Here is a 25522-nt window from a genome sequence, read left to right as displayed (position 1 = left end):
CGATTAACCGTCGGAATCTTAACGAGTTTCACGAGCGATTATTAAAAGCCGATAGCTGTGGATGAGCGCGTGTACATCGAGCTGCAAAACGGAGCCAATCGACAGGGTATGGAGAAGAGAAAGAGGTTCAGAAAGAAAGCAGGTAGAGGGGCGAAGTTTGTAATTATGTTGCCGGACGTAGTTGCGGCTACGCGAGCCAATGCGAGCGAGCAATTATGTCACGCTTCGGTATCGATATTACTTTTCAATTTGATCCTGATGGAAGCACACCGCTCGTCTCCTCACCGTTCGCCACAACAACGTTCCCGTTTCGTTAGTTCTCGCTCGTTCTTCCTCTCACCTTTTATCCTCAGTTTTTTACTCGATTCTCGCGACGCTCCCGTTCATCATTCTCTCCGCTGTTCGTGACGCCAATTAACGGACGGCGACGTGCAACGCGAACACCTATGATTAGCTGGTTAAGTCGGCGCGATGCGGATATTGAAATCGCACGTTGGTGTAATTACGAAAAAGGAACGACCAGATCGGGTACTTGGTGAACTTGGCCTAAATTACCGCCACGCTAAGTGGCTTCTACTCCGTTTATTATTTATGGAATAATAACGGCAATACGGTCCATCGTATCTGCTCCTGAAACCAGCCACCGTTTACGTTGCCTCTGCTTCGTAATTCTAACGCGGTGCAACGAACGCGTTACCGTCTGTCGTTTAATATTCTCGTATTACAATGATCTCTTTACGACGCTAATGATCTTTCACAAAATTTGTCCTTCAGCCGTGATACTTTTATCGTGCAGCAGAAAGTTGCAGAACGTGCTCGTTGTTATTCCTATGCTCTCATTTTGTATTCATTTGGTTCGATAAGCGGCGATCGTACGATAAACTCGAGTGAAATTGAAGTCTATTACTGCGACACCTGTCGTGCGTAATTTCTACGTGGAAAAAACTGTCTCGATAGTCGGCCATGTAAAACTGTAACGGCTGATAGGTAATAATTAACGAAGCACATCACGCGGCTATCTCAATTTTCCAACGGAATCAGAAATTACGATTAAAACGCAAGTTAAACGACTGGTGTATGGAGAAGCGGTGCATCGTACGTGACCGAGCGTTCTCGTACCTGTCGCGATAGCAGGGCTGGCGCGAGAGTCATTAGTTATCCAGCATTATAGCCCCGAAACGATTCGAATCAATTTGGAGGTTCGTAACCCCCGGTATACGTGGCTTTCGTGACTGCTCCATATATCACCGGACGTTGGCCAAACGATGCAGTCTGGGAACCAGGCCGAAAGAGAGATTGAAATTTTCTTTGAACGTCCAGATTTCCGAAAGGTTCGAGGGGAAAAACGATCCTGACGAGGGCGCAATTTCGCCGGGTCTATTCGACGTGAAGGGTTCTTCGGTTTTTTCGCACGGACCAAGTTAAATTGTTTTTTTCTTTTTTTTTTTTTTAAATAAAGGTCTTGAAGGTTTACGGCGTTGATCGTTCGGCTTTCGTACGTCGGTCGTATCGAGGCAAATTGCACGGGGGACGGGTGAAAAGAAGCGGACGTCACCGCGATCGTGCGTCTCGACCGGGACAATGACGCGGTGAATTGTGCCGGGGAATTTGCATACATGTAAATTGAACGTACACGAGGCTCGCATCGACGCGCGCTGTAATTATCAATTATTTTCAGCCGTTGTATTCGCGATGTTAATTTAACCTGGCGACCTCTCACGGGCCTCCATGTAAATGACTTTCCAGTTTTTCGCGACTCGTTTATTCGATCGATTAACTCGTTTCTTGTTAAAAGAGAAATTTTCTATCGTTGAACGAGAAAGGAAAAAGGAATGGCGCCAACGTGAATAGTCGCGGAGCGAGTCTCGTATCCCGTATTTTCTAGTCCTCTCGTCGCGAATCCGACGTTACTATACAAATATTTTACGATTACGAAGCTTACCAAAGCTTACCAAAGCGATCATGCCGGAGGAACGGACAGAATTTAAACGACGGTCGACCATTTAGTCGCTCGAATCACGTGCGCCAAGAATTTTTCGCGGGACATGCGCCTCGCGATTTTCTCATGGCCATTGCCTCTGTTTGATTACGACAAAGGCGACCCTGGTTGGCCAGAGAAGAGTTTGAAAATGTATTTTCCGGAACCGGCACCGAGACAATGGTGCCGCCACACTGATATTTAATTAGGAGTATGTTCCGGCTAGCGAAAAAGGGATGAAGCGCCGGCTTTGTTTATGAATACGCGCCGAGCACAGGGGACTTTATGAAAATACGTCCTACAATGGAACTAATAACGTGAAACGCAATATGCTTTGTAGATCGCGGCGAAACTAACAAGAAACTGGTAAACGGAGAACGCGGATCGAAGTCATCGTTCCTAGAACGTTGCGTCAAAATTTTCTGGCAAATTTTGGTTTTCTTCGCTGGCCAGTAAAAATTTCTCACGCCGTATAGCACGCCAGCTACGTGTACGCGTATGTAATATTCGTTTCGAAACGTGAAAATATCTTCGTCGAGACCTTTCGTCCGATCGTTTTCTAGATTCAATTATAGATCGTCGACTACGCCTAAGAAAAAGGTCGGTCGCGTTGATAAATCAGTGCGGCGAGAACATTCGTGCCGTGATATAGTCGTAGCTTGTTTCACCTTCTCCCTTCCGGGGCAAAGTGTCACGATTTCGTAGATAATAACGCCAATAACAGACCAGTTTCGTCATGTTTCAGCCGCACTCGTTGCTTCGTACGTCGTAAATACGGGCGCCAAAAAGCTGCTTCACTCGCGGGGACAATTCTCAAACGAGCGTCCTCGAGAGCAGCAGAGATTTTTTTCACGAACCAGCGGTACTCGATCGATTCATTGGCCTTTTCTCGCGTTTAATACGGTATCGCGGACGATTGGAGAAAACGAAGGATCGCGTAAGTAACGGATGACGATGAGACGACGCGTATACGCGAGGAATTGACGCGCCGGGAATCGCCACGACGATGTAACGAACAGCTCAATTAGACGCGCCGTAAAATGCAAATGTATGCGCGTGCCGACTTCTCGAACGTGCTAGGCAAGCTTTTCTTGCGCGAAACGTGCACGCGTGTTTCGCGTGATGATGCGATCGAGACCGACGCTGACCGCCCTCGAGTTTGTTATTCGTTTCGCGGATACCACTCGCCAGCCTTTCTGCAAAGGATTCTCATAAGCTCGGTGAAATTTTGAGATCTACACGCGTGGAACACGACTCGCGATATTAGTATTTCGCTTCCGTCTCGAAGCTCCGTGGAACGCGAAAAAAGGCGAACTTCAACGGGAATAATGTTCAAAGGATATTAAAATTTCACGGGTACTGGCTCCTTTGAAAATTCCCGCCGTATCGAATGCCCATCGTCGTACACACGTACGTGCACTTGGTTTATGTACACACACACACACACACACATACACGTTCGAAACAGCTACTTACTAGACACGGTAACACACGCGTTTGTGATTCAGCGCGTAGGTAGAAAAGTCGTTCGTCCGTAACCAAACGGATGTAATAACTTTAATTGTTAATTAACGCTGGCTTTGTGTCGGACACCGAGGAAGCCCTGCCCCCTCTGCTCGAATATTGCTTTACCGTGCTTTGTTCTTTGCCCGTGGAACTCTTTGCGATTCAAATGTCATTTCCTAAGTCTCGCGTCGCAGAGGTAATTAATACCCTTGAATTTAATAACACCAAGTCTGCGGGTACCTAGCTGGATGAAGATTTATGTTTTTAATTAGCGCCGGTCCGCTCTCTGTCGTTTAATTATGATCCCCTGCACGCGGACCTTTGAATTTCCCGCGTTTGAACTACGCTATTTGTGCCGACGAAATCCACTTTTCTTTCAGCGAGCGCGCGTCTCTCGTTCAGGCCTGATTAGGTTCATTCGCGATTGCAGCTGTCGATGCGTTTGTCTCTTGTAATTGGCTCGCTTAACAGCAATTTTTATCGCGCGATCTTGTCTCGTTCTGCAGGACAGAAAAATGTCTATCGATTGTAAATGCTTGTCGAGTCGTTTAGGGAGTCATTCGGCAGGGTTTATCATCACGCTGTGATCTTAATCGGAGTTCCGTCTGTCATGAAATTAGACGATAAAAATCTGAAAGCCGAGCTAATTATCGAAAATTAAGAAAGAGCGAACCGAGTGAAATAGGAGATAATGAAGGATGATTGAAATTCCATTGGAACGATGGATCGTACTCGGTGTCAAGGTGAAAGCCGGCGAGTAGGATTTGTCAATCCAGCCGGTTGCATAGGAGGGTGGATCTCATAGAATTCGTGCAGCGTAACTTTTTACGTAACACGATGGTCGATTCATCATCCTGGCCACTCGATCAACGCCACGCGGATGTTGCTCTAAAAAGAATCTACCGAAGAGGAAGAAGAAGAAGTAGAAGAAGAAGAAAAAGGAGGCGGATGATGAAGTCGTCCGACTAAATCACTTTTACAGAGTGTAGCGTCTGTTCGATTCTTTAAACTCCAAGCAAAAGTATCCTGTCCCGTTCGCCTTTCGTTAAACGCTTCGATACCAATTGAAAAGTTAAGAAAAAAAAAAAAAAGGACGAGAAAAAATACGTTTTACCGGCGGAACGATAATGTTTCACGCGGAGTCTCGTTAACGGTTAAAACGAGAAGGGGAAAGGCGTCTTTTTCCCGAGGTTTGTCCGTCAATCTTCGTCGCTGGGTGCGGCATTAGTACGCCAGTCAGGTAGGATCGGTTACGCGGAGATCTCTCCCGCCATGGTGTCACAAGATCGGACGAAGATAGAGAGAAAGCGATTGCCCGATGACCAGATGTATTAAGATCGAATTTGGGGACGGATCGGCGTCCTGATGGATCGTTTGTCGATTACGTGGTCTAATCCGACTACTATGACTACGGTAAACTAGGGTCACCGGGACATAATTTGTCATTCCGGTCTTGTTCGCGATCCCTCGTCCCCGCCAGATCGAATCGACGTCGCCGCCAGAAATATTCTTGTTTTCCTTTCCGATCGCGGAGAAAAATGGTCTCGTAATTTTCCTCGTGGTTTTCATCGTTTTCCCCCTTCTAAGCGAGACTGGCAACGAGTCCTCGATCATCGTTAAACGTTTTAAGGGACGCATAAAGCTCGGAGAAATGTGATAAAACGCACGAATGTAGCGCGATATATTTGAACAGGTAGCGGAGTTTCTCGCGGTAGACGAAGGCTAAAACCGATACGGTTTACGAGGAGGCGCGATGTGCCACGTTTGCAGGAAAATTTAGGGAAGATGGCGGCTCGTAACGTTAAGAATCGTACACGAGCATGGTCCATTAAGCGCGCGAATATTTCGTACGTGTGTCGGTCTCGCGACAACCTTCTTTCGGGCTGCGTATCTCGCGCATCGAGATGTCGGTCCGCGATACGACCAGCAATATACGCGAACAACTTCGAACGATGCTTCCCCGACTGAATACGGAATACGACACTGAAACGTGTGTCAACTGCGATCTCAATTCGGCTGTGCCGGGTCACCTGGCACCATTTAAGGGCCTCGTTCCCTTCTGTCGTTCGGAGTGCAGCTTTTTTTGAAATTTTCTCGGTAATTTTATACGAGCAGAACGAGATTATCGGTGGGCTATCTCGAACCAGATGCGATCGTCTGCGATCGTCGTGCACAGCTTTCCTTCAGGAAGTCTCCGTAGAATGGTAGCTCCAGGCAACCCTTGGCGCAGTTATAGTTGGATAACGCCTAATAGATGCGCCTTCGTATCTTTAGATGGAATTTTAAAGCCAGAGCGTATAAGATTAGATCGATGCATTGAGGTTTACGGGGTTCTTCGTCGTGGATCGAGGCTGCAAGCTAAGCCTCGGTGATCTACGAAACGGAGAAGAAGACGTACTCTCACTGTGTTTGTTCGTTACTGATACACGGCTGGAGAAACGAGAATGATTAATGGCCGTTAGGTACGGCGAAGGCAGTGTCGCGTGTAAGAAGATCAAGACATTGTTACAAAGTACGTTATCTCCAAGACTTCGTTCTGCAAATTGTTTTTTCTCAACTTAATTTTCCAATAACTTGGAAGGTAAAATCTGCCCTAATTGTCGGTGACTACTAGACTACTACTATCATTACTATTGCTGCTAATACTACTTGACAACTGCTTGGTAACCGTTAGATAAATGTGTTGAAATCGTTCGAAGAAACTAAGCGCCAGGCTTTCACGATGCAGGAAAATCGATAGAATTACGCAAGTGTTAAGTAGACCGCACGCGATAGCCGATCATTCTTTCACAGGCTGGCGATCGAAGTGGACGCGTGTCCCATGGAGATAGCGCGGCGAACGTTTGCCGATCGGCATCGAGAATCGAGTATCCTGATGGCCGGGTATCGGCCCTCGAGCGCCGGTTGAGCCGACGATCCGTCAATTAGAAATCTCACGTGGTAGCGCTGCCATTATGCACCGCTATTGCTGTTACTCTCGTCGTTATTTCGATAGTCAAGCAAGAACGGCTGTCTCTTTTTTATCATCGAGTGCCCGCATCCGTTTCGCACAGGCAACCAGAAAAGTTGCTCCGTGCTTCAAGAATCTTCGTCTGGAGATTGAAATCGAGGTGTTCTCGCTTCGTGAAACGTGTTTGCTTGGAGATTGAAATTTTCTCGAGAGAAAAGATAGCGGAAGGAGGATCGGGTAAGACGATGATAGAGTTTAATCTTTGAGAGCTTCTCGAGTCGAAATCGCAAACGAACTAGAGACGCTGCATGGTTAGAAAATCCATCTCGCGAAATATCGCGACGGCGGAACCGGCGGCGAGCAATCTTTTCACGAGCATCGAAATCTGATACGCGTCGCGGGGACGTTAAACGATGGAAAAGCTATCCGACGGAGCACGAGAGTTGGCCCGCTTCGATGTCGATGAAGGAGAATAAATAACGGCCGACGATTCGGAGCTACGCACATATTCAGCGGGAACGAGAAGGGCAAGGATAAATCCATTTTCTACCGCCACGGAATAAGATATAAGTGTTATGTCAGTCCCGACCCCTCGAGCAGGCTTTCCGCCCAGTTCCGGCCGCATCTTTTGCTTCTTCGTCGAACCGTCCGCCCCCTGCCCCTCCTCCGGCGAAATCCTTGAAACGCTTGCTCGAGATTTCGAGGGTCAGAATTGGGCGCGCGAAAGGTTAGGAATATTTAAGAGCGTCGTTACGAGTCGCAATAGTCTGCCCTTTGCTCTTTTCGAAACTTAGGGGAACTCGCGGCAAAGCTGTTCCCCGGGTCGGACAAAATTTCCGATGCGTTGTTGTGCGCGACAAGGGACGAAGAAAATTGCAAGGACAGATTATTCTTTTTTTCTCCCCAAAAGAGCGGGAGCTAAGAAAATCGCGTGTCTATCCGCGACGATGGTATGCATCGCAGAAATTATTATATTTGCAAATATGCAAGGAAACGAGAAGGAAAGGGTGCACGCAAACGCGCCGCTGGTGAACGTAACTGCGGGCGGAAAATAACGAGGGCCCGTTCCCTCGTCGAGTCTACGGGGAATATCCGCGCGTCAAGGATCGCGTCACGGTAGTCTGCCAACTGTTTACACTCGGAGGGTGAAGTAAGTGAATAAATTTAATGGGTGGCATCGTCGGCCGACTATGCCGGGGATCCAGCGAAATAATAGATTATTTTCGCCTGTAACTCGAGGCGAGCTCTTCTCCACCTTTCGGTTTCGCCATTGAAACCACCCCGATATCACTGGTAACGGTTCATCGAAATTCAACCGACCGGCAACGAGCAATTAAATCGATTAGCTTTCTCGACACTTGGCGTGGTCAAGACTGGTTGCGGTTTGGGAAAGTGCAGCGCGGTAAGCTGCCTGTTTACATCTAGGGGGTTGAAGCGTGTAAATAAAGTTAATGGTTCCAGCAGGTTGGTGGGTGGCGTCGGTAGGGAACGGGCAATTAATTACGAGGGAAAAAGAGAGGGGTCAGAGGCGGGGATTAAAGGTGAACACACGAGGAGAGGCAGGGTGATGGTGAATTCGTTGTAGGTTCTGGAGCTGTTGCGGTGCCACGACGTTATCACGGTATCGTGCAATATTGTAATTATATTGCCGCGCGTCACGACAGCGCAGCGTAGCGTAGCGACGAAAAAATGCCCTGGCCACGATTCGTCCTGGTGAATGACGGCTATGCTCGGCCGATTACTCCGTTTTCCAGGTCGAGCGTGATTTACCTGCTTCCTCTCCTAGGCGGCGGCGGCGGCGGCGGCAGCGACCTTACAGTCGAACGAATCGCAATCGTTGGAAACGCCTTCCACTGTTGCGTGAAATAACGAAACTGACCCGACCGTACGCTCGTAATATCGTTTCTCGTTGCTCACGATATCCGGACTCGATGTTGCTTATCAACGGTCAACGGCGTCCGCTAATGGGAAAGGGTTGCTGGTGAAAAAGGAGGGACGTTCTCGTGCACGGAAGTCGATCGACACGGACAGCAACGCGACACCGCTCTGGCTTCCGTTCCCGTAGACATTGTCTCCTGACGCAAAGAGCAGCAGTTTACCAGCTGGAACGCATCGAGGATGAAAGCCTCTTTTCGAGGGATTCGCGGGAACGGAATCGCTATCGTAAATTCCGTGATCGACGCGGAAGTTTGGAACGACGGCTCTGCGATGAATTTCTCTTCAGGTAGAATATTCCCAGTTCGATTAAACTCCTACTACTTAGGTCTCGAATTGAAAATTATGTAGGCCCTTGTTCGACTGGTCTTCTATCTGACTCTGTCAGTTACCGTTAAACTTACCAATCAATCCGTCGAATCCGAGCCGCGATCTCGTTTTGGTCGCGGTACTTAACCTCCATATACATATAAATTTTCGATAATATCAATATCGCCAAAGCGTACGGTAGAAGACGTCTAGCACGTGCAATCGAGAACGCACAATTCTGCATCTAGTTACGTGCGTGGTAATTATCGTCGAAGGCAGTGGAAGGGGTAGATGCAGGCATCGCCTTATTTGCATTCTGGCGTCTCGAGGCACGTGGAATTCGCGATCTTACTATACAAACTGCACACACATTTCATATATTCTGCGTTCCACACTGAATCGCTGCCGCCTGTACGAGATTTCGCTAGTTGTCGACGCTCAGGCCAACCTCGGCGACGTTAATTACACTGCCAGGTTGCTCCACCGGAGTTGCACGAGTTATCCTCACGTCGATACGGAATTACGAATCCCAACTCCGTTTCTTCTGCCAGCTTGCCTCGTTTTTCGTCGTGACACTTTGCCAAGTAGCTCGTTCGTCATTATCGATTGCATTCGATCGGGTTGCTTCGTTTTGGTCGTACGCGGATTGTGACTCGACCAGTGCCATAATTTCTCTGCCGTTCAGGCGTGTTCCTTCGCGTACCGAAGATAGAACGTAATGGAAGTCGTGTTTTCGAGAACGTGACATCGCTGCCTTCCAATAATTACAAAACCTCGCAATCCCCGATGCAGACCAATCAGCTTGCTCTCGAAGTTGAGTAATAGCTGCATCGAGCACGGGATAGTCCTAACTTTCCTAACAACTTTTGTTGATGAAGTGTTAATTACTCGATGTCACGAGTATTCCGTGTCACGCAACTTGCGTCCCATCAGCATCCGTGCGTTTCGTACTGTCGTCGTTGTTGTTTACAGATTCCTCCGGATACTTCGTATCGTCGCTCGAAGCCATTTGGGTATTAGGACTGACAGAAAGGAACGACCTAAATAGCTGAATTCATACAGAGGGAACGAAAGAGCATCTAGAGCACCGCGGATCACTCGTGTCGTTACATTTTCCTCCCGATGAGTTTTTAAATTCCCCTTCGACTCGTGTCGTCCGTGTTTGCCAGCGCGCACGATGACCATTTCGATATTAGAATCAGCCTGAAAGTAGCTACGAGCGGATAGCTCGGTTGACAGGATACGTATTTACTCGCTGAACAAAAGGTTGCATGTTTTCAAACCGGTCAGCCATTCGTTTCGATCATACACATTTAACCCCGATTCTATAGTCGTGAAACCCTGAGGAAACGAGGGCGATCCATGAATTCACGTCACGCAGAACGGTCCGAGGCGAGGTTCGAGCTGCGTTTTCGGGGGCGAACGTTTCACGCTTAGACCACGATCAGTCGTGCTTGTTTATCTGAGATAGAGATTCGACCAGTGCCTCGAGTTGACAGTGTTATGGATCACCGGGGTGCGTGCGTCCGTGCGTGGCTGCGTGCGTGCACTACACGTGCGTGCTCGACTCGCCGTTTGCCCGGAACGTCCGTCACAACTCCCTTCGTTCTTCGTCGAGCGAGATCCTTTTCCGCAGCACAGAGTGCCGCCACTAGGTCAAACGGAACGATCACGCTCGATATATCTCGCTACGTGAAACACGAACGGATCGCTGTGTGGTGAAACCGAAAATTAGTTCTTTGTCTCCATTCGGACACACCCGGCTCCTTCTGGTATCGATTCTTCCGCTCCGGAACGAATCAACCGCTGTAAACTTTATGGTTGTTCGCTCGTTCTTCGGTGTCCCCTCGTTGTTCCAGGAAATCGTTTTCTGAAATGGTCTGCCAGTGGCTGTCGAAGCTCTATCGATAGCTTCAGCGTGACATAAACGAGTAATACACGGTGTGGATTTATTACAAGATCGTTCTCTTACATCGAGAAAAAAGGAAGAAAGAAGAAAACGATAAAGATCTCTTTCGTTTAACATCGTTCTACCTCTGTTACTTTTAAAGCACCTTATCAACGTCCGCGATTATTAATAACACGGTGGTAACTCGATCTTGCATTTTCGTGTTGCAACTTCCTGTTGCGGCATTATCGATGCCCGTAGCGTGCTCGCCTGTATTTGTCATCGGCATCGACCAAACGCGAACGCTGTTGGTGGTAGCGAAGGGTTAAAGTGTCGATTAATGACAGCGAGCGTTGTCCTCGCAGCTTCCTGGTTCGCGACGGGAGCGGAACTCTGGTCGACGCCGTTTCCACCGCAGTGTGTCACCGTCTCACGGTACACGCATGCATGCACTTGAACGAGCAGGCGCCGCTCCATTTACAAACGCGCGGTCATTCAGCATTGTTAGATTGCCCGCTAACACGACATTAATACATCGGGCAAGAGTTATGAGGCCGCGACATGGCAGAGGTAAGGGAAGGAAGGTCGGGACTTTGAAAAATCGTCTCATGCGCTAAAAGCATCAGAGATTAAAATTAAATCCGGTCGCCGTCGCCCTCTCGATACACCACCCTCTTCCACTCACTCCCTTTCTTCGTCGCCCACCCTCTCTTCCTCTCGTTCTTTCCTTTGCTTTGGGGCGCTGCGTGCTCGAAACTCGCTACGTACACCGCCGCGCGTTTCTCCCCCATGGCTGCGAGGGGTCGAGGCGATTTTTTGTTGATAATTAAACGACGATAAATTACGCCCGCTAATCTCGTTCCATCGAATTCCAAAGCGAGAATTTTTCACCAAATATTTCGAAGTAATCGCACGCTCTCCGGCCTCGTTCTCCCGGGGTTGCTCCTTCGCGTGTTGGTGAATTCTCGCGGAAGAGGGAAGCGAGCAAAAATAACGAGAAAAATTACACACCCCGAAATAGCAACTAGAACCGAGATCTCGGCCAGCTTTCTAGCGATTAAAAATTGTTTAGGGGTGTAGGTTATTGAGCAAAAATTCTGGATGAGAGTTCAAGATGCATTTCCCTCGTTGAGGCATACTATAAAAGTCGGTCGTCATAGACCGAGTCCGAAGCTCTTTCTCTTTCGTTTTGCGAGTTAGCTCGTGGTATCGTAATATCCTTCTAAACAGATCGAAAGCTTTCACGATCGCTGCCCCAGTGACACCGTTTGCACGGCGATTCGACCCAGAGTCAAAGGCTGGAAAGAAACGGTCCAGTTTCGCGGCTCTTTGAAAAATGAGACGGTCGCGCGCGTTTTATTTATTTGCATGGAGCCTGCGTCGCCACATGGACTCAGCACTTTCCAATCTTTTTGCGCGTGGCCGTTCGAAGGTTTTTGACGGACCGGCCAGAGAGTCGTTCGGAATTTAATTACGGTACCGCGACTGGCTTTTCGGGTGAGTGACCGGGCCGAATTTACCAGCGTAGCGGTGTGGTTAAGCCGAAATTGCCATCGTACGCGGCTGCACGAGCCGGGCGCATGAGCCGATAATTGAAATGCATTTTTCCGCCGACTGGAAAGCGCCGTGAACCGGTGTATTTAACCCGCGACCTTTTTCCCCTCCATGAAGAACGAGTTTTTCATCCCAATTTGCCCGGCTAAAAGCGATCGAACCCCGAATTAGAGCGCCATTTCCGATCGACACCGTTATTCGCACTCGATAGCTCTCGTTCCCTTCTTTTCCTTTTCTACCAGGCATATGCTTATGAACGTCGGTGGATAGGCGAGGTAGTTTTTATCGGGACACCCGGTGTGTACATCGATTGCGCGACTGCAGTTTCCTACGGTTATCGTCCGCGCTGGACCCATACGGTTTTCTACGCCGGCGGCGAAGGTGGCGTTAGCGTTCCATTTCGCCGGGAGAAAGGATATTTCAATTAAAAATCCATTTTTTTTGTTCTCTCCATACGCTAATGGGGCGCCGGTTTCATTAAAAGCTCGTCTTTTTGCCCGTTTCGAGTGCCGTGCGATTATTGTGTGCATTCTAGTCATTAAGTCGCGCGTTAAATCCGGCGTTTCGAAGGTTCGTGTTTTTAATTTTAATATTTGCACGGCCTTCTGAATTTTCACGGTTACGGAATTCATCTGGGAAAATTACGGGTTCGCGGTTATTTCCACGGAAAACAAACGGACAGCGAACGATAGGAAACAAGAGGCACTTGTCAGAGCCGAACTGATCCCAGATGACGTTTCTACAGGAATCCGATTAATCCAAAGCCCATGATAATTGCAACAGCCGCGCTGTCAGATATCCCGGCAAAGCGAAATCTGTTCGATGAGCCATTAAGAGGCGAGTCGAGCATCGATTCTACAGGAAGATACTGTTCTTCCTTGCAATTCCGACGTTTCCGTAATTGCCAGCTTCTGTCGGAGGATCTTAACCCATGGAGAGGAAGAGACTGCGGGGCGGGGGGGGGGGCGAAGAGGTAGGAGGCACGGATGAAAGATCGAGAGATGAGCCGCGTGCGAGAGGCAAAAAGAAAGACGAAGGGAATCGGAGACGGACTAATCCCCTAAGATAATCCGGCGCGAAAACAAATTAAAGATGATAATACTCGGATAATGGGTTTTTGAGCATCGGCCTGCTTCTGACTTCTCATCGAACAGGCAATTTCGGTTTTCGTGGTTACGATTTGGCGACCTCGCGCCACCGACCGAACAAGGCAGGACGGAAAAATGTAGGAAACGAACGCGGAGGGAAATGTAGTAGGAAACGAAATCACCGAGGGACGATAAAGAACGGCGGCCACACCCTGCCGCCGGAGACAAATATTATTGGGACGAGATTAATCGTTCGAGATGAATCCACGCGGTGGAAGATTCTTCGTGCACGAGACATCGCATCGGCTCGTATTTGCTCTCCCCTATCCCTGCTAGTACGAATTTCGAGGATATTGGTCGGAGGATAGAGGTTTCCAGTGTTCGAGGGTAGGTACGACCTACCGAACACCTATCGTGCGTGTGCCCCCTTTGCAATTTCGTGCGATAGCCGCCGGTGTCTGAGAGCGGTAACTCCATCCCTTCTCGAGTTGGTGCGAATCGGAGACGATCGAAGCAGCATCGACCAGGGTATTACGCACGGTAATATATGCGAAACACGGCTTAAACTCGCTTATATACGCGGGAGAATAGGCGAGGAACGGGAATGCACGGGCCACGGGGTCGCTTTATTTCGATTCTTTGGCTCGCTGATTTTGCGAAAGACCAAGCATTCTCAAGGGGTGCATCGAGAATGTGGTCAAGGGGTTGAGCGATCGAGTCGAGATTCCCTCGTAGCCTAGCGCCTATTCAGACAGCTTGAGGAACACGGCGAACGGCACCGCCGTTTGTTGCCAAAAATATTCCAACTATTCCAGCCCATTAATAGGTAAGGACACTGATACCGGATGCGTCCTTCGTCTTACACCCGGTAGAAGTTGGCGGACGATCACCGAGTCTCATTCGGCTCGCAAAATTCGTGTTTTAGAACTAGATCCGAAGCCTAGATCTTCGTGACTCATCGGTGTTCGATCTTTCTGTAACGTTGGAAGTGGCGATTAGATTTCTCGAATTCTTCGTAATTCGTCCCAATTAACGCTGTCGCTTGTTCGGAACAATGTAACAAACACGGTAGACTATGAATTACGCAAGTTACATGGAAATTACTCAGTTACATCCGGCGGCCGGTCTACACGTGCCGACTGGTTAACGAGCAAAAATTCAAACAATACACGGAAACAGACAATAGCCGCGTTTCCATTCTCGAACGAGGAGGTAGCGTTACACCGCGTCGAATAATTAACGATCAATGGCACAGACTAGCGGCAACATTTTCCACAATTAAGACGAGAAATACCGCGATGTTGGCGAGTACAATAAAGTAGCGACGAGACGGGCCGGGGCGCGACAACAAAATTCCGCGGTGCGACTGAACGCATTGACGCGTCGACGTGTGACGCGTTAAAACGATCATCCCCCGAAACGGCCTGTGCGCGCATCCACGTGTCACACGAAAAAATATTTCACCCGTTCCTGTCGAGATGTCCACGACGCAAGATGTACGAGAGTTCCGAACCGCGGGAGAGTACTTGTCGACGGATAAAAAAAGAAAAAAAAAAAAAAAAAGAAAACGAGAAAAAGAAAGGATACGAGTCGAGCCGGGTAGCGTTTTGATATTCATTATCGGTGGCAGGTTGTCAGCGAACGAAACATAATTACGGCGGCGGTTGATCCGCGAGTCTGGTCGCCTCTCTGACGGCTTCCTCCGCGCGTATCCTGTCCAACCAGTATCTCTCTCTCTCTCTCTCTCTCTTTGCCAGCCAGCAAATTATATTCATATTTGGGGGATTACGTCGACGATCCCTCTGGATCAAGAGAACCTTAAAGGGCCGACGCTCGCCGTGCTAATTATTTCCCGGCAGTCTCCCGCTCAGATTCAATTTCGCCTCGGCGGACACGGCCCAAACGATGGAAATTACTCCGTTCCCTGCATCGTCTTCGAATCTCCCAGTAATTACGCTACTTGCTCGGTCTTTGGACGAGCTTCGATTCGTCTTTTGGCGATCAGACGTCAAACCGAAGATTTCAACGATTGGCCATGCGAGATTTTCTTATTGTCACGCGATGCTTCGATCGAATGAATTTGATTCTAAAATAACGAAGAGCACGTCACGAGTTCGTTTCGTCAAGCGCATTTCGCTTTAAGTTTGACTTATAGCTTTGGGAATCTCGCGAGCCACACCTAGAACAGAACGATAATCCGTCTTGTGGATGTATCGACGTCCATCGTGGGAACGTTTCCCATGTCCTTGTTGGCGGATTCAGATGCCGCAACTTGCAGGACTGCTTCTCTCTAATGCCAACTCGGAAGTAGGCTAAGCCGAATTCTCGAGAACTTGCGAAACAATGCGCCGGCAGAGGATTTAACGACGAACGCAACGAATGGCTGTAGTTGGTGGAAAAGTTGCTGCTTTTCATCGGCATTTCGCGATCACTTGCTCGGTGAAATAAGTCGTTGAAGCACCCCATCCACTTGAATTCTCTGTTCTCTCGCGCCGTCTGCTTTCGAGATTTAGTGTACGCAGTTGTGGCGTTATACGATTCCGTGAGTGTGTAGGGTAGATCGAACGACTCTTGCAAGAAGGGGACCGTTTTGGAGATTTAAACGAGAGGTCTGTTCCTTTTGAAATGGAAGCATATATTCGTTTTACGATACCGTATAATGTAATCGTTACAGCTTCTCGTGATGGGACTTGAAAAACAGTGGGTACTCGACAGTCACGGTACTAGAACACAAAATGTCATCTATTTTATCCAGTATACGTTGCAGTATTCAGTAGAGACGTGACACCGGGTGTGTCTAGGCCGCTGTTCAAATATAAACACGTTATCGACATGAATTTCGAGCGAGCAGAGAGTAGGTACAGGTGTTGCAGTTCGCAATATCGCATGGAAATGGACCGATCGCGAGGTTGCATCGTTCCAAGATGTCGCCCGATTCTCTCGTTTGCCGCGGATCATTTACTATTCGCGTGTCGCGGCACACAGTAGGAAACGTATCTAATAACCGCATTTATATTCGCGTCGCGTAGAGATCGACCCCTCGAGAAGTTTGAGTTCGGCTCATCGGGAAACCGGCTCGTTGCCTTCGTCCTGCGTCCTACGAGGATTACGAGTCGCGTGTATGAAAAACACTGGCGTCGTCGGTGTATCGGAACAATATGTAAAACGAGAGCGAGATACCAGCGGGAACAACAACATCGGGACATAGGGAAAATTTATCGCCAGAGTTTTCGCGAGATTTAGTTTCTCGGATGGTGTGTACGAAATACAATGGAAGTTCTTCGCTTCTGAAAGAATTTCCGGGTTACCATGAACGCGCGATCGTTTCTTTTTACAGATCAAGTTCGATGCTCCCTATGGCCGATCGTGACGAGTGTAGAAATTGCCGTAGCGGCTGAAATATTTTTCGGTCAGCGTCGAATCCCAATGCGAGTATTCTAGACTTCTTACGGAGTCTTTTGCTTTAGAATTCCGAGGGGCTTGCAAAACAGAGACGCGTTGCATCGACGCGGAAAATTAATGGCACAATTTTCTTGTACGTTGCAGGGATAAACCGACGATTTCGTCGGTGCACAGATATTTATGGCTTTTATATTCTAGGTCGCTTTTTGTCTCGTCCGTTCGCGTCCTTTCGCGCAAGAAGCAGCACATACTTGGCATGTACTTTCAGCTTTTCCTTCTAAAGTTTTTGCCTCGTCCTGTCAAACGTCGTTCGTTCAGCCCTTCCACGGTTAACGTGGGAGGGGAGGGGAGGGGAGGGGAGAAGGGCGAGTCACGAACGCTGGAATTTACATTTCGTAGGTTCGAACCTCTCGAACGCGTTGAACACGAAATCGCGAGTCAACGAGACGTCGTCGAGCGGCGAAAACAATTTCGTGACGAGTGGAATTTACATTCGTCTTGCGAGTCGACCATATTCAACTGTACGAAAACCCTAATTAGTCGTATCTTTGAGCGAGACCAACCAAATTCCCAACCATCTTCACCTCGTTTGCTCCTCCTGCAAGGTATAATAGATTCTAGCCGAATTGCGATATCCTTCGTGGAGGTTTATCCTGCGATCTCGCGTAACGTGTAATTATGCTTTAAACAGACAACCTGCTCTCCAAGAGGGCAGAAGGAAAAGAGTAACAAGGGAGCGTAAAAATGGCAGGTTACACGCAGCTCGTTATCCCAATACCGAAGAAACTTCCTGCGGTCGCGAATGATCGTTTCACAGGCCTCGCTAGCAGGGGCGTCTTTAAATTACGTACGCCGGAGATGAGGAGGTACGCGTGCCTACCCGATAGATGAGTAGACGAAACGAGATGCTACAGAAAGAGCAAGAGAGAGAGGAAAGGGATCGACAACGGGCTCGTTTGAGCGTGCTAAACCGTCGAGGTTAAACCGCAGTCAGTCGTCACGGACGTGGCTCGTAGGATCGAGACAGGGGTGGATTCCGATAGACAATGGGGGTGGTATCGTGGAATCGCGTCCTGGCACGCATTGTGCGCATCCCCTAACGATGCCCGATTACTATCCCCCGTTGGTTTGTTTCGTAGGGTCGCGTTCGAACGGCATCCTCTTGCGATCTCTCGTGTTAAGCGACGATCCTTGTTCCGTTTTCACGGTGGGCTCGTCTATGCGGCCCCGAGCAAATCGTTTCGAAAACGCGCACGTCCGAAACGATAAAACGAAATTTATTCTTTATGCGACCGTGTCGATAAAAGTCATCGAGGTTCCTTCTTCTCGGTCTACTCGTCCCTCTTTCTCTCGTTGTTCCTGCATCGAACAGCGTGTTACGTTTCTTAGAAACGCGAGCGACTTTCTGGTGGATGTGAATCGTCAGGGAGGGGGGGGGGGTTCAAGGGGATCGACGTGACGGAATTATGAAGATAAGTATCCAGTAGTGATCGGTGCCCCGGCTAAAAATCTTGATTCATAGCTCACAGGTGATGTCGTGGGATTTATGGTCCTCTTTCGGCTCTAAGATTTGCTCTCGTTCTCTTGTTCCGTTGCTCCGTGGAAACCTCGTGACACCAGGTGCATGGGAATCGACACGAACCACGGACATATGGCGTATCGACAGTCTCGGCAGGCGGATAGAAACGGACGTAGATTCACTCGCAAAGACGATCCGACGTCATCGGTGTGCCATCTTTCCTCTCACGAATCGGACACCGGATGGTCCGATTCGGTGGCTGTTCGGGTTATATCTGGTGGCGAGAACGCGAGGAATGTCTCTTCTCTTGCGTGGTTTCGTACGTGCTCGATTTCCAACGAAGAAGACCGAGAAAAGCGGCACAGAAAGAGAGAAAACAGAGCACGGGCAGAGCTTTTTGCGCGAGGTTCTATCGACCCAGTCGAAAATTCCAATTTATACCGCGCGACGGAATAATTAGCAATGGCGGGAAATGGCGCGGCGGTTTTTGCGCGGGTCTTTATCACGATCAAACGAATTATTCGACATTACTTTGGTGGTGCGGGTTTAATATAGACCGGTCGGGTCGAGCTGACACCACCGCCGGTCAGGATAAGCCAATATACGAGCAGGCTTACCGTTAATCCGGCGATTTTTAAATTATCTTCGCGAAATTGCGTCCCGCCAGGATAGAGGACAACTTCTGAAACTGCCAGATAGCATTGCCAGTAGTGACGTCGCGCCGGTCCGCTTAGCGTTGCCAAGTTCTGGCGCGGCTAGGATCACGTTTGATCCTTTTGGGTATACGCGACTCCCTCGAACAGCGTCGTGTCGCGTCGGCACGCGTCCCTTCACCGGCCAAGGACCGATGAATTTCCAGGCAAGTTCCATTTACTCTATTTGAAACGCGCAGCTTTTTAACCTTCCTCTTCCGCCCATGCAAACTGTTGCCTGTCTAGGCTTTCCTTTTGGAGCCACGACGAACAAAATGTAAACCGCCCCGGGGGGTCAGCGAGAGCCGGGCCGACCGTGCTTTCTACCTTTTTCCCTGTCGGAACACCGGAGCGGCACCGGCGCAAATATTAAAATCTTCTTGGCCCTTCCGCGCGTTCCGGCTAATTACGAACGAGCGGAATCTGCTACGACGGCGGATTATCTCGTCCATCTAATCGCGCGTTTCCGATTTTGCCCGTGACACGCGGAGAAATTCAACTTACGGTTGAATTCAAGGACGAAAGAACCACTCGAAGCGAAAAGGAGACGGAAGGGAAGAAAGAGGAAGCCCTGTGGAAGACTTTGCTGGATTTTCTACGAGCAACCTCGATGGAGAGAGGCGAGGCGGAAGATAGACGAACGAACGAAGACGAGGTCTCGTTTGCATGAAAGATAGAGAAGGAATCCAGGGATACGATGAAGAAGAGAGGAATCGAGGAAGGGAATGGTTGCCGACTCGACCGCAAACACCTCACGTAGCATCGCGTAGATTAAAGCCTGTCCCGAGTCGGTTGACGCTTGTGTGGGAATGTGTGTGGCAAACGCGAGGCGAAAACACACGGGAAATCTCGCGAGTTCGCGGCAGAAAAGGAAGAGAAGGAAGCGTACGCACGCTGGGGCCAAGTGCGAGAAGATAAGACAAAGGGAAAAAGCCTGAGCGAGGTTCGAAACGGTGAAGAAAAATCAACTACGAAATACTCGACGGGGTCAGACACGCATTCCGGGGAACTTAGTTTCCGTAAGCTGTCGTATTTTGGGGGGGGGGGGGGGGGCGAGGATCAACGATACGCCGCGCAAGAGCCCGGCAAACTTTTCCAATTATCTTGTATTAAAAGGTGGCGCGATCGGGACTGAGGTTGTCGCCGACGACAATTTTTTACCTACAACCCCGAACACGAATGTCTCTCGATGCGTGAACGGCATATTCGAGGGCGTCTCTTCAGCGTGCCGAGGGGTGAGCCTCGCGAGAGACTACGAGATATTACGCGTTCGACCGTCTACATCTGCTTTTCCATATCGCTTGTCGCACCGCAAGGGGATGGAACTTCAATTTTGCGGAAGGCGTCAACGTGCCTGGCGAACAACCGCTTTAATCGGACGAATTCCCGCACTTTTACGATCGTGATTCATCGAAGGCGCCAGCCGCCACCCCCTTTGGCTCCTTGAATTTGCAGCCTTAAGCCAGATGGTTTCACGATCCATTCGATGTAAAGACCTTGGTCATCTTCGACGTTTATGCCTCTTATTAGCTATAAATGTATGTCTATATCCTAGTTAGTGGTATTTTCACGGGGGAAGGAACACGAAACGATACTTAGAGGAAAGTCTTAAAAACCTGCTGGAATATGGAGTCGGTTTTCTGGTTTAACCAGGAACGGACGATGGCGCGTCATCGAAGACCATAAACGCGCACGAGGGTCGCTCGGCCGTAATTTTCAGCCGTAAAAGAGAGGTATAGGCCGATGGGTGACTTAGGCTAGCGTCGCGTTAGCCTAGTCGTTATTATTTTACTGGCTCTAAACGGCCGCCACTGAATACGCGGGAGCGAAACAAGAATCGTACACGATCCCGACTAGTCGATTCTGTTTCTAGGAAACGAGCTCGAACGTTAATGCACCGTTACGTGCTGTCGAAGTACAGGAGTTGCGAGCCTCATCGGGGTAATTCGAGGGTATATTTGAAAATTTTACGCTCGACAAACGTTATACCAGTTATACCAGGCTCGCGTTTAAACCTCTTATTTAGGCGGCTGCTATCCGTAATGCTTTCATCTTTCAAAGGTCATCGCGTTTTCATAAAAAGGCAGAAACATCGTTAGGTGCACTTTGGTTACTGGTTGAAAAGCACATGCACCACGTAGAATGTAATACGTTTAATTGAACAGCCACGAGCGTCCCGGCGAAGAGGCTCGATGTTATCTGAACACGAAAGGTCGATGAAGTTCGGTCTCGGTGCACGAAAGAAGAATTAATTCCTGCCCGTAAAGTTTCCCATTATGTTAACAGCCCCTGTGGACGATAAACTTCCCGTGAATCGCAATTATATGGCGCCTACGTGCTTCAGTCATAATATATGTATTTCTCTTCGTACGTCAGATTCGTCGGTCGTAAATGGAATTACCTTGGCGATAGAAAACTCGTACGATATCGGCCAAGAGAAACAGAGAGGAATGGTAAGACTGCGCGAAGAAAAATTGCCGGAGCTGCGTGTGAGCGAAGGGAAAAAACGATTCGACTTAATCCTCGTACGCACTTACGCGGAAACGTGGCGTGAAAAGCATTCACCGTGGAGCCTGGATCAGTTTCCTCCGGATATAATGCCGGTGAAATGGTCGCTTTAGTATGATATATGTATCACTTACGCGGGGTGATAATGAAAAGATTTGCTGGCTCTTTATGACTTCCGTGGCTGTTAACCGGTATCCCGCGTTGCTTTCCCTCTAACCTCTCTCTCTCTCTCTCTCTGTCACCCGAGATTTTTTAGCTTCACCGTGGTGCACGTTCGAGCCTCCACGCTATCGCTTTCGTTGCACTCGCAGAACTTCCCTATTAATTTTTCATTAGCCACACAACCGATGAAATTAACCGTCTCTGCTGTCTTTGACCGTGGCACAGGTCCAAGCTGGGAAGCAGAACTTTTATTCGCACGAAAAGAAATTGATATTCCCGGGTGCACGATTCAAAGCTGACCGTGTTGTCTCTTTCGTCCGCGTATTAAGTCTTTTCGTTTGTCCCGTGGCGTAACGTTCGTGATCCGGGCGAAATCTCTGGAAACATTGGTTTCAACGACGGATATCTCTCTTCCTACTAAATGTAATGACACTTCTACTTGTCGGCAGACAAAGGGAAACTTAGCGAGTACAGTTTGCTCTGGGATTCTACCGTTCCTTGTCGAAAGCACTTACCACTCATTAAACACTCGAACATCGCTGCGACACGACCCTGAAACTATCGTCCGCGAGGAAACATTCTCGAAAGAACAAACTCGTAAAATCGCTGTAAACGCTCGTCTACGTTTACATTTACACGAGTTGCGTGGACTGCGCATAGTTGTGCCCATTTCTCGTCGCGATGCAATTTCTCCGAGTTTCTCGAGCTGTTTGGTAAATCCGGGACGACAAATCTCGCGTGGAGAATTAGCAGGCGCGAAGGCGCTTTAGAAATCGCATACAGTGTGCAGCATGGCGTATCAGCTGGTAGTTAGATGGATGAACGATGCTAGGAAAACGTGGCGCACGGTCTCGCGCGCCATTATTTCCGCGTGCACGCTAAATCACACTTAAAGCTCGAGCCGCTCTTCTCGAATGTGCGCTCTCTGCGCCACGACCTTCCACTCTATTTCCACCGGCAGCTTTTACTCTCGGAGACTGTGGCCCGGTAACGAGTCGACGGGCATCGAGCCGAGGAAAAATTGGATTCCTGAAATTTCGAGGCTGGAATTTTTTAATACGCGCCTCTCTCGTAAATGTTGCGTCTGCCGTTCGTGCTCTTTCTTCGAGAGACTTCAAAGAGGTTGCTCTCGGTCGGGAATTTCTCTTCGGCTAAAGAGTCAAAGAGAAAGAGGGAGGACATTTCCGCGAGTACACGGGTTTCGTGCGCGTTTTAATTGAGCAAGTACGAGCAAGTACCGGGTTTTCCAGCATCGGCACGCGACGACTACTTTCCAAGCGGCAGATGATGTTAATAATACTGCCATCGAGTCGATCGTCCGTTTATAACCTCATAAACTATTTGCCGTTTAGAAAGCCGCGTCTCGCGGTGAATTTATCAGGCGAGAAAGCCTCCCCTGACAGCCGGCGCAGCGACGTCCGCAAACATCATTTAGCACTCTCACCCACGCGAATTCCCCGCGTGAATCCAACGAGTGTCGTTGCCTAAAATCGCGTCACGGGAAAGGAGCTTGAATAAACAACGCAACCGTGGAAAGAAGGGAAATCATTTATTAATTCGTCGCGAGAGTTCCGAGGAATTAGGCGGAATGGTTTGGTTGGACGGTGGTTGCGTCGGAGGGTGAAAATTCCAATGTTAAAAGCTTCAGTTCCCTAACTAATATCGGCGTCGGTCGCTTGGATGAAATCCTCACGGCTCGCACACGTTTCTCTTTGGTCAATTTAAACGCAGTCTACGAGTCGCGGTCGTGATGGCCTCACGCGAGCTTCGTTTTCATTTTGCTCGTCTTCTGCCTTTCCAGCGCGGCCGTTTTTTCCCTCGTGAATTTTATTTATCACTCGCGATACCCGTGTCGCGCGACGTGTAGCACGTGGAATAAATTCGCCGAGTCTCGAAGCGGATCGCGGACGAAAATAAAGCGCGCGGCGCGCGTGCCGCTCATGCGACACCTTCGTTTTACTAGTCTTGCAGCGGCAGATTCTCCGGAGGCCGAGTCGTGCGACGGGTTAGAGGTCTGGCCACGGTTGAACGACTCGATTCCCGGTCGCACGGACGCCACGCGATGGGGCTGTTTGTCGCGCGCCAAGTCGACCGAGCGCTCGCGCTTTAATCAGCCCCGTCCTTTAGTTGGAAATGTTAACGTTGCTCTCGTCACGGTTCCCTTATTGTCGCAACAGCGTGGACTTTTAAACTATTTCGGAGATTCAAATCCCTTCGCGTGTTTCTTTCCGAAATGCATGAAAAATTCGAACGAGTAGCTCGTTCCTAATAGACGAGCCAGCCGTAAATTTACCAGCGCCGCGAAAACGTTTGAACTACGACTAGAATCACACTGGCACGCTTCCAAACTCGGTGTTCGCGCAGCCACCGTAACCACAACTACTCTGGCGTAACACGGCGCTAAATATCAGGGTAAACGAGCGGCTGAACAAGTCGAAGATTTAATTCCTGTAGCGAAGGGTGTGCTGCTCGCGATAATTCATCTTTCGTAATGTCGCACGATTCGAAGGCGCAGATTCGCGTCACCTGCACGTGGTTACACACGGAGGTGGAACCGGCCTCGGTAAGGGCGCGTCGATGGGCCTCGAAACGATCGATCGGCTTCTACTGAATCATGCGGGTGTCTGGCGCGAGCCACACGGAATATTTCACCGCGGTCGTTCGCTAGGACAAACGAAAGAGCGCCACTTAGGTGGGGAGTAATATACGTTGCCGAGGGCGGTAACTGTCCCCGTATATTACGTCCCGCGTGTCCACGGGGACATACATTCCAACCGGCTGTATCCAGGGTAAACAATGTTGCGAGAGTCGTGCCTAAACGATTCCTCGTGTCTGCAGTTATTTTGGCAATTAATCGCCGGCTCCTGCCGCTGAAATATCGCGTTTCTTGCGTCGCGCTGCTGACTTTTTCATTCCTCTTTGCTCCTGTCGTTCGTTCGTGCGTTCCTTCTTTCTCATTTCGCGCTTTGATTCTTCCTGCCGTTCGTCCACTCGAACTGCAACTGACGACCGATGACGAAGGCTTTTAACGATCGTTCTCCCGTCCTCGGCCGACACGTACCGCGAAGTTTCACTATCGCGGTGCTTCGCTCGGTGATATCACCGTAGTCTCGACCTTCTTTTTCGTCGATATTCACCGGCCAAGAGATCGACATCTCACGCTCGACGCTTTGTTACCGTCTGTTGTTCCTTTTACTTCTCGGTTCTGCGGGGTGTTCGATCGCAGTTCGAAATTTTTTCAACGGCCAGCAACGAGAAAGCGTCTATGTGCCGACGACGCGACGAAGTTTATTATGGATTTCGCAAAGCTCCGCGTTCCAAGTTGCTGGAACTTTTATCGAGGAGCAAGCAATCGCCGACGAAAAAACAATGAAGAACCGTCGTTTGCACGTGTATTCCGAGAACGATCGACCTTTCGATCGCAGCGCTGGCAACGTTCTTCTTTCCTCTTTGGCCGCTTCATTTCTCGCGTATTAAAGTAGAATTAAACAGGGTCCGGCAACGAGGATGATGGAGGAGTGTGCATATGAAAAATCACCGTCTGAGCGTAAGCGATGAAAGGATATTACGATTGTTACGTTTTTCCTGTTAGAATCGTAAATCTTCGCTGCTGGTTTCCGCCAACGTACCGCCGACGGTGTACGGGTGTTCGCCTCGCTTCGTCTCGTTTACAAGCGAAATTTTCTAGAACCGATAAGCGCGCGTCGCCTCGTCTCTTGCTCTCACGTGCCACTTCGCGATCCGTGCACGTCTACGGAAGTTCCGATCGTAACGCGTTTTTATCAGCGCTCGATAGGATAATGTGGAGTGATCGTGTAAGTTCTTCCACACGTTTTGTCGTTGACGAGTTCCGCGGTAAACAATTTTATCACCTCACTGCGAAAACTCTTCGAATTTTACGGCTATTCCTACCCATGCTACCCCACTACAATCGCCTATTTACTTATAAATTCAATGTATCGAAACTTTCAACTTAGTTCTCGTTGATTTCGCTTGGAGTATCTACGCAAATTGCCTTCCCGAGTAAATTG

The 25522-nt window shown here is 49.2% G+C and overlaps 1 protein-coding gene across 6 annotated transcripts in view; it reads left to right on the top strand.

Annotated features, from left to right (window-relative positions):
• Positions 1–25522, top strand: part of LOC122566552 — a 258455-nt gene that overhangs the window by 96370 nt on the left and 136563 nt on the right. The gene's annotated exons all lie outside the window — the stretch shown is intronic.

Source organism: Bombus pyrosoma, linkage group LG4, assembly GCF_014825855.1.
Source record: "Bombus pyrosoma isolate SC7728 linkage group LG4, ASM1482585v1, whole genome shotgun sequence".
In the NCBI taxonomy this organism is placed as follows: Eukaryota; Metazoa; Arthropoda; class Insecta; order Hymenoptera; family Apidae; genus Bombus; species Bombus pyrosoma.
The sequence above is the reverse complement of the archived record's forward strand: the minus strand, read 5'-3'. Positions and strand labels throughout refer to the sequence as shown.